This window comes from Meles meles, chromosome 20 (genome assembly GCF_922984935.1).
Source record: "Meles meles chromosome 20, mMelMel3.1 paternal haplotype, whole genome shotgun sequence".
Lineage (NCBI taxonomy): Eukaryota > Metazoa > Chordata > Mammalia > Carnivora > Mustelidae > Meles > Meles meles.
The window spans coordinates 56,961,313-56,971,523 of NC_060085.1; positions in this window are offsets into that span (position 1 = coordinate 56,961,313).

Consider the following 10,211-nt stretch of genomic DNA (forward strand, 5'->3'; position numbering starts at 1 on the left):
TACTGGGAAGAGTACTTGCTCCACTGACCACAATTCACAAAGTGGCAGATGGAGCATTCTGGAAGGTTTTGCCTCCGTCGTGGGGAATGATTAGCTCTACACTGAGCACTGCTCCAGAGAAGATCTGAAGGAAATAAACTTTCCAAGTGACATGACCGCATCTCTGAATACAGATAGAGAAGATTCACAGGAACACAAAAATACCCAGCACCCAACAAGGTAACATTGATGATGTCTGGCCTCTGATCAAAAATCACCCCCACTGTTGCTCCCTACTCAGGCATCAGGACTGTGGCCGTGGCCTCCCAGTTCTTCCTGGGCTCCTCTGACCGCTGTGCCTCTCCCTTCACACTGGAGAGTCGCTGCCTGTTTGTGCTTGCCTCTCCCACCACACAGGGAACAACTCAAAGACAGAGATTGTGTCTCATCCTGCACTGAGGCCCCAGCAGGGCAGGGTGCTCTGAGGGCACTGAATAAATGCTTAGTGGATGGATGGATGGATGGATGGATGGTATTAATGACCAGGACTTTTCTTTCTTCCTTGTTGGATTCTGAAGTCTTCACAGTTAAGGATTATTTCCTTCTGCTCTGTGTGCCAAGGTTTCAGCACCTACCTAGACTGTGTGGGCCCTAATAAATAAATGTTTGTTGATTGAATAACAAAACGAGCTTGGTGCCTGTTGCTTCTGTCCGGAATGTTCTTTTCCAGACATCCCCATGGCTCACCCCTCCACCTCCCTCATGTTGTCACTCATATGTCACCTTCTCGATGTAGCCTGGCCACCGTATTTAACCCACTGAGCCACCCAGGCGCCCCAGGCCACCGTATTTAAGACTGAAGGGTCTTCTTCCTCCCAGGACTCCAAACTTGCTCTTGTTTCCACCTTTTCACATATACTCTATTCACTGATGTATTATGTTGACTCTTTCTCGTCTATGCTTCTGCTATCACCAGAAAAAAAGAAGTTTTACAGAGCCTTCTGACTCTCTTATTTTGCATAGTTTCCCCAATGCCCAAGACAGTGTCTGGTACATAGCAGCTGTTCAGTAAACACTTGTTGAATAAGGGGACGGCTCTTGTTCTGCCAGGACTGCTCTGTGGTCTGGGCTGACTCCTTGATCCCTCTGGTCCCCATATTTAAAACAAATAACAGCAACAGGGGTGCCTGGGTGGCTCAGTGGGTTAAAGCCTTTGCCTTCGGCTCAGGTCATGATCCCAGGGTCCTGGAATCGAGCCCCACATCGGGTTCTCTGCTCAGCAGGGCTCCTGCTTCCTCCCCCTCTCTCTGCTTCTTTGCCTACTTGTAATCTCTGTCTGTCAAATAAATTTTTTAAAATCTTAAAAAATAAAATAAAATAATAATAACAGCAACAATAATAGTCATGAAGATTGTGTCTCTCCATCCTCTGGGCGCCTAGCAGGGTCAGGGTCCTCACCCTTTCAGGGTGAGCCTATGACTGGCATTGGCCAATTCGAAAGGAAGGGGCGGTGATGTGTCTCTCCCAGGCGCACACTGCATCTCCCAGCTCCCTCGTCCCTTCTGCCAGAGGGATGGGCAGTGTTCCCCACAGTGGTTGCTGCTCTTTTAGGCCACAGAACAAAGCCACAGCTGACCCGTTTGGGACATTTTGCATGAGTGAGAAATAAACTTTTGTTGCATTAAGCCGGTGGGATTTGGGGCTTTTGTTATGGCAGCATAACTTACCGTCTCCTGACTGAGGGTCCTGACAAATGGGATTTTGCCACCCCGAGGCTTACCCTGAGGGCTCAGCCCCCTCTGCGCTGGGAGGGGTGGGACTTGTCAGGATAACAAAGGCTGAGGCTTATCAGGGTGGTGTGCTTAATGCCCCTTGATTGCCCCATTGTACGAGCACAACAACCCATGAGTAGGCACTGCTGTTGTCCCCAGGGAGGGACTGGGGCGCAGAGGTGAGACAGAAGCTCAGCCCAGGTTGCTGGGGGGGGGCAGGGCTGGGACTTGAACCCCCAGGGGGCTCTTCCTCTGGCTCCAGCCACCATGGTCCCCACTGCCAGCTGGCCCCACAAAGAGGGCGTACAACTCCATGCCTGCCCTCTCTGGCATATGCGGGTTCAGGCTAATGGTAGGGGAGGCCAGACTGTTAGTGAGGGCTGTTTCGTGGAAGAGGGGCTGCTGGTCAGAGAAGGGAGGGCTCTAGCCGGCAGCAGCACACCGCCTCTGGCTGCTGGGAAGCCCCCCTCCACGTGACCCCAAGTCAGTGTGACTCATCCACACTGCCTCTCCCCTATGCCAGGCCCTTTCACAAACAGCCCCCAGAGCGCCCAGCCCCCCACCAAGTAGCAGTATTTGGGTCACAGCGCCTGCTGCTCACCTGGACTAGCTGGTTTAACAATGGGAGAGGGACAGGCACTGAACGAGGCCCACACAGCTGGAAGAGAATGGGGTTGACCTGGGCTTAACTTTGGCAAAGCCAGTTTCCATGATTAGATATGCCCCCTCTGAGCTTTCCTGTTTTAAACTTGGCATGGTGATGAGAGAGCTCCCCTATGCATCTGGGCAACGGGGAGAAGGGAAGCAAACACTGAGGTGAGAAGCTTCACTAAGGTTTCTGGTATGAGTCTCCCTACGCCCATTTCACAAGCATGAAGCCTGAGGATGCGGAACAAAGGGACGACTGTCTGAAGTCATGGGGCTGTGAAGCAGAAGAGCCAGGACTCCCCCCCAGCCAGGCTCCTGACTATAGCCTGGGTGTGTCCAGCAGGACCAGGTCCTGCCCGGCCTCCGGGCCACTGTCTCTGCAGGGGCTGCCCCTTTAATAGGGAGCTGAGCAAAATCACCCAGGACAGCTGACTTTGGGGAAGGCAAAGTCACACAGACCTTAGCTCCTAACCCTGTGACTTGGGCCAGACTTCCACTAACTGAGGCTCAGCCTCCTCAGCAGTAAACAGGGATAGAAGGGACTCTTTCTGCAATGAATTATTTAGGTCAAGTGCACTGCACTGTGTTTAGCAAATAGGAGCTTGGGACACAGCCGTCCTGAGTGATGGGCATTGTGCTGGCAATGCCCACTGCCCACTGCAGGGTGCCTCCCTACACATCAAATGTCCCCTAAGGCAAAAATGAACTATTGGGACTTCATCAAGATCAAAAGCTTTTGCACAGCAAAGGAGACAGTTAACAAAACCAAAAGACAACTGACAGAATGGGAGAAGATATTTGCAAACGCCATATCCAGTATCCAAAATCTATAAAGAACTTATCAAACTCAACACCCAAAGAACCAATAATCCAATCAAGAAATGGGCAGAGGACATGAACAGACATTTCTGCAAAGAAAACATCCAGATGGCCAATAGACACATGAAAAAATGTTCCACATCACTCGGCATCAGGGAAATACAAATCAAAACCACAATGAGATACCACCTCACACCAGTCAGAATGGCTAAAATTAACAAGTCAGGAAATGACAGATGCTGGTGAGGATGTGGAGAAAGGGGAACCCTCCTACACTGTTGGTGGGAATGCAAGCTGGTGCAACCACTCTGGAAAACAGCATGGAGGTTCCTCAAAAAGTTGAAAATAGAGCTGCCCTACGACCCAGCAATCGCACTACTGGGTATTTCCCCTAAACATACAAATATAGTGATCCGAAGGGACATGTGCACCCGAATGTTTACAGCAGCCATGTCCACAGTGGCCAAACTATGGAAAGAACCTAGATGTCCATCAACAGATGAATGGATAAAGAAGATGTGGTGTATATACACAATGGAATACTATGCAGCCACCAAAAGAAATGAAATCTTGCCATTTGTGTCAACGTGGATGGAACTAGAGGGTACTATGCTTAGCAAAATAAGTCAATCGGAGAAAGACAACTATCATATGATCTCCCTGATATGAGGAAGTCGAGAAGCAACAAGGGGGCTTGAGGGGTAGAAAAAGAATAAATGAAACAAGATGGGATCGGGAGGGAGACAAACCATAAGAGACTCTTAATCTCACAAAACAAACTGAGGGTTGCCGGGGGGAGGGGGGGAGGGAGAGGGCAGTGGGGTTACGGACATTGGGGAGGGTGTGTGCTACGGTGAGTGCTGTGAAGTGTGTAAACCTGGCGATTCACAGACCTGTACCCCTGGGGATAAAAATACATTATATGTTAATTTAAAAAAACAAAACAAAAACAAATGTCCCCTAAGGGATCTGGGTGATACTTACCATCTTGGGTAAGTATCCAGGAGTGGAATTGTCCTGTCCCAGAGGCTGGGGTAGATGTGAGGAGATGGCTCTCTTGAGAGCTGCTATCCCCACACAGGGCACCGGGGATCCTGCCCATGGCCATACCAGCACTGGGCAGTACCCGGCTTTTCAATTCTTGCCAGTCTAATTGTCGCAAAGTGATACCTTGGTCTTCTCTGGTTACTACTAATGAGTTTGCTCATCTTTTCGTAGGCTTCCGGGCGTGTTCTGTCTTCTTGTCTGTGAATGGCCTGTTTAAGTCTTCGGCCCACTATCTGGAACAATATTTCCGAGTGTGCTCCCTGGCCAGCTATCACTGCGTCACAGGCATCTTGTCCTGAGGAAGCCTGCACTGGCCACACGTCCACAGGGCTCCGGGGACACCTTTTGCTCCCTGTACTTGGCTCGTAGAATGCATGGGCTGCATTCTCCCCCCTGGGACTTTCCTGCTTCCTTCATTAATCCATCAGTTTCCCAGCACAACTGCAATAAGATTCAAACACCATGGCCAGCCCAAGGGTCCACACCATCTGTCCCCTGCTAGAACCTTCCTCTGCTAATGTCCTGGCTGGCTCAAGCCAAGACTTCCTGGCTGGTCTGAACTTCCAGGCTCATCCCCGACCTCAGGGATGCCGCAGGGCTCCCTCTCTACAGGCAGGTCCTTGTTCAGAAGTCACTGCCACACGGAGACCATCCCTGATGAACCGCCTGGTCTAAGATACCAGCACATCACTATCTACTGCCCCGTAACCCCGAACCCAGCTTTATATTTCTTCTCGGCACTTACCCCTGCTGGTCACTATGCTGCACGAGATTTTGGTTTCTTTTTTTTTGTTTTAAGATCTTATGTATTTATTTGACAGAGAGAGAGAGAGAGAGAGAAAGAGAGAGCCCGAGCTGGGGGAGCGAAAGGCAGAGGGAGAGGGAGAAGCAGGCTCCCTGATGAGCAGAGAGAGTTCGACCCCTGGGATCATGACCCGAGCCAAAGGCAGAAGCTTAACCGACTGAGCCACCCAGGCGCCTGCCCCCTTTATTTTATATCTTTTGATAACAAAAGTATTACACCTTCCTTGTTTTAAAAATATACAGAAGTGTCTATAGTAAAAGGTGAAAATGGGTTCCAAAATCTTGCTCCCCAGAGAGAGCCACTAGGGTCACACTTGGTATGTTTGAATACGAGCATATACATAAATGTCCCCGAGACATGCCTGTTCCCCAAGGTAATTTCTCGACCATACATTACACATAAGTGGACCTGCATCATCCTTTTTTTTTTTTTAAGATTTTATTTATTTATTTGACAGAGAGAGATCACAAGTAGGCAGAGAGGCAGGCAGAGAGAGAGAAAGGGGGAAGCATGTTCCCTGCTGAGCAGAGAGCCTGATGTGGGGCTCAATCCCAGGACCCTGAGATCATGACCTGAGCCGAAGGCAGAGGCTCAACCTACTGAGCCCCCCAGGCGCCCTTCCTCATCCTTTTTCACAGTCATAGAGGATTTCACAGTACGGAGGTACCCAAATATATTTCCTCAACCTTCTGTAGGTGGATCTGGACAAAGATCTCATTGCTTTCCCACTGTCGCCAACTACGAGGTAACAAAGGTCCTTGAGCATTTATCTTTCAGCACTGGTGTTGAGTCTCGCTGCAAAGTCTTCTTGTCTACTAGAAATTGGGGTTCTAGGTCAAAGAGAACATATTGAGGGATTCCCCGAGAAGGGGGTTGGTCAACCCACAGGATGGCCCTGGATAAACCATGGAAAGCCTGGGAAGTAGGGAGCTTTCCTTTGCTGGAGGAATCCCTGGGGCTTTAGACAAGCCAGCCACCAGGATGCTGCAGAGGGGGTCCTCCATCACCTTCTGGGTTACCCTGGACAACCCTTGTTTGTTCCCACTAGAGTGTTTGATTTCCATGCAAATGTTCTGGGGCTGATCCTGGCCGAGAATCGCATGAGGTTCCTTCATGGCCACTGTCTGAAATTCCCTCTCGCTGGGGCCTGCTGGGGGAGGTGGAGCAACTTCCCGCCAACCCCCAGCTCGAGGGTGCAACTGCCCCTTTGTCCCCTGGGACGACCCTGTTAAATCTGCACAAGAAATGCGCGCAGCCTTGTAATCAGTGCCACTGTTTGTCACCAGATGTTCAGAGGCAAGGGTGCTAATTGATGCAGGCAAAGAGGAGGGAAGGGAGGGGGGATGGAAGCTGCTGGGAGGATGGGTGGGCTAGGGGAGGCAGGAGAGCCCCACACTGGGAGTGTGCAAGAAACTGTGTCTTAGGAGGGACTGAGCGGCAGGAGAGACGTAGAACATCTACGGTCTCCAACAATGAGATGTAATGAGCCTGAGAATAAGGGTCTCTGATTTTATTGCAAGATCCTGTAATACGAATGAGATTTTCTGGTGTCTGCGTTCTATGACTCTGTTTTGAAATGCTCTGATGTCGTGATTCTGAGTCTCTGATTCTGCGTTAAAGCTTCGAAGGGTGCACAGGGCAGGTGGTTTTGGAGCGGGGCTCCTGGAAACCCAACTCAACTCTTAGGAGTGTTGAGAACTTGGGCGCATTGCCTGCTGGCTCCGTGCCTCAGTTTGCTGGCTGATAGATGGAGGTGGCAAGGTATTGGCTCACAGCATCTCAGCGAGGGTTCAAGTAGCTGATGCACGTGGATACTCAGGCTGAGAAGGGAGCCCGGTTCACAGCAGGTGCTCAGCAAGACCAGGCTTGGGTTGTTCTTCCGTTAGTTTCTAGGGCAGGCAGTCCAACAGTTGATTCTGGGAGCTGAGGCCAGGGATTGGGCTATTGTTCTAAGCTGCTTCACCGAGTCTGGAAGTGTCTGGGCCTCCAGGACCTGGGTCCACTGGGCAGCCAGCCCTCCACAGCGGGCAGCTGCTGGAAAGCAAAGCAAACACGCAGAGCGAAGGAAGCTCCTGGGGCTGCAGGAAAGCAAACAAGGGCCACTTCCTCCAGCCGCATGCTGCGGATGGCCAACCTTTCCCAGAGATGTTCCTTGGGAGTCTTCCTCGGGCGCCTGGCCCGTGTTTGGACAGCTTGAGGGGCGTGGGGGGGCAGAGAAAGTGGAGCAACAGAGAGCCAAGCCTGGCCTGGCCGGTCGCAGGCCCCTTCTGCCTCTCCCCCCTGTGGGGCATTGCCATGCAGCCTACCTGACCGCATCCTGGGTTCTGGCCTGTAGGCCTGGCCGTTGGGGGGCCAGGCCTGGGGGACGGTCCTCAGGATGGGGCCCTTGGGCTGGGAATACAATAACATCAATAATTAGTGTTGATTAAATGTTTGCCCGGAGCCAGTTCTCTTCTCAGCGCTGTATGTAGAGTATTTTCGTCATCTTTGGAACACCCCCATTATTATGGTAATTGTACAGGTGAAAAAATGGAGATAGGGTTGAGCAATTTTAGAGCCCAGATGGCCTGCCTCTGGTCGCTACCCTTTCAGTAAACCACACATTGCCTTTCACGAGGTCATGATAATGATACCAGCAGGGAGCACTTTCTGAGTAATCTGCCTTTCCTGATTTCTCTCAAGGCCCTTAGTAACCCCTATTGGGTGGGTCTTATTTTGAGTCTCATTTATCAGTGAAGGTAAACTGGGGCATGGCGAAATGGAGCCACTTCCCCAAGATTATCCAGTCAGAAAAGGTAGTAGCTGGGATTAAAACCTGCTTCAGTCCTGTGCCAAACCCATGATGTTAAGCATGATGCTAGCATGTTCGTTTCCTCTGGCTGCTGGAACAGATCCCCCCACGAACTTGGTGGCTTAAAACAATGCAGATTTACTCCTTTACAGCTCTGGGAGTCAGAAGTCTGGAATCAGTCTCACTGGGCTAACGTCAAGGTGTCGATGGGGCTGGATCTTTCTGGAACCTCTGAGAGGCGAGCCCCTTTCCTGGAATTTTCAGCTTCTAGTGCCACCTGTATTTGTTGGCTCATGGCCCCTTCCTCTGTCTTCAGAGCACATCACTCCACATCACTCCAGTTTCTGCTTCAGTCATCACATCCATGCCTCCTTCCTCATATAACACCATTACGATTACAGTAGGTCCTTCTCCATAATCCAGGATAATCTCCCCATTTCAAGATCCTTCAGTTATTCACACACTCAACATCTTTTTTGCCATAAAGGTTATGTATCGGCAGGTTCCAGGGATTAGGACGTGACCATATTTGGGGGGCATTATCCTGCTTACCACCACTAGCTTAGACTAAATTTTGCTAAAGTGGAGATAAGGAGCTCCCCATCCTTGGATATATGAAAGCACATCTTGGGCCCACTCAGAACCTCGGCAGTGGGAGTCAGGTGTGCTTAACTCAGAATCTGAAGACATCGAAGCTTATCCTCAGACCATCTGGCATGCTTCCAGATGGAGACATGGAAGCTCCTTTGCTAGTGAGGGGTGACTTCACCACGAAGGCCCCCAGCACAGCTCCCAGGGGACTTCCCACACCCCAGGTTTGCGTTACTGGGATGCTCATCCAACCCTTCACTCCCCTGCCCGCTGGGAGCTTGCCCAGGGCAGAGCTTGGATGGCCCCCCGCTCTGGTGCCAGCCCAAGGTCTGAGCCCAATTAATGCGTGTGGAAAGAGCAAGCAATGGAAACGCAGAGGGCGCCTGTGGCTGGCAGGCTGTGGGCGGCCCAGGTGGGGCCTGGCACACTGTAGGGGTTCAGCAAGCGGGTGCTGAATTGAGTCACCCACCAGGCTCTACAGTAGCGCCATCCAAGAGAACATTCAATCAGAGTCCTTCAAATATGGCTTAGCATGACTTCCCTTGGGCTGAATTCTCTCTCCAGATCCCCGGGACCTGGCCTGAAACCAGGCCTCCTTCGCCTCCCCTCCCCACCCTCTGTGCAGGTTCTGTTGTAACATCTCTAGCCCTGTGTCCGCCGCCAAGCCGGGTCCTTCTCCCCATCTCCTGCCTTGTTGCAGCTCTCACAGGCCTGCCACCACCATTCCTGCCAGTATTCCCGAAGGCCCACGGCACACTGTGGACATTTGGTCCTCGCGACAACACAGGGAGGTGGGTCTCATTATTTCCACCTTGGAGATAAGGAAGAGAGGGCTCAGTGAGCGCTAGAGGCTTCTCAGGTTATCCAGGAAGCCGGCAGCACTAGACCACTTGACCAGGCCCCTGTGCGCTGCTGCGGAGAAATGGGGTGAGCAAAGGAACCCAGCGTCTTGGGGCAGGCTGGTGTCCGGCCCACTACCCACAGTCTGCTTCCTGAGCCTGGAGCACCCACCAAGAGAGCGAGCCAGCCTGTCGGGGGCCCGACGGGCTGCCCACAGGCAGATGGCGACCTTGGCAGAGAGGCTGGGCAGCCAGCCCCTTGCTGTGCCAGACCCAGTTTCGACCAGGGCAGAGGAACAAAGGGCTTTCATGGGGTGTAATCCAGGCCGAGGGAGAAGAATGGTCAGGTGTATCGAGAGGCAGGTTCACATGGAGGGAAAGGGCGAGCGGCGCGGTCTCGGCTGGCACAGGGGCCTGAGTTCCGGCCCACACTCCCAGGGCGGCAGACGGTCGCTGGCAGCGAGTGAAGGCCCCATTTGTGCGATATGTCAGCAGGGAGGGCAGGCCTTTTAGGGGGTGAGATCGTGTGGCCCGATAGCACACCAGGGCCTCTCCCTGGGGGGGCCCAGGCCCCCTGTGAGGACTGTCAGCCATTGTTACCTGTGCCTCGAGTGAAGGAAAACGGGACACGGGCGGTCAGCCGATACCTGTGCGATCCGGCGGCCGGGGGGCAGCTCTGCAGGCTGCGGCTCGAGTTACAGAGCCAGGACGGGTGGGGGGGGGGGGGCGCGCAGGCTCCGGGAAGGGCCCGCGGAGCTGCTGGCTTGGCAGACAGGGTGGAGTGATCCACCCAGAGTAAGGACCGGGAGAGCGTAGGGGTGGGTGCTGGGTGTCACTGAGTGCTCTACCCACCCCTGCCCCAACCATGAGATCACTCACTCCATCAGGAGAGGCCATGAACACGCTGTCCAGGACTGCTT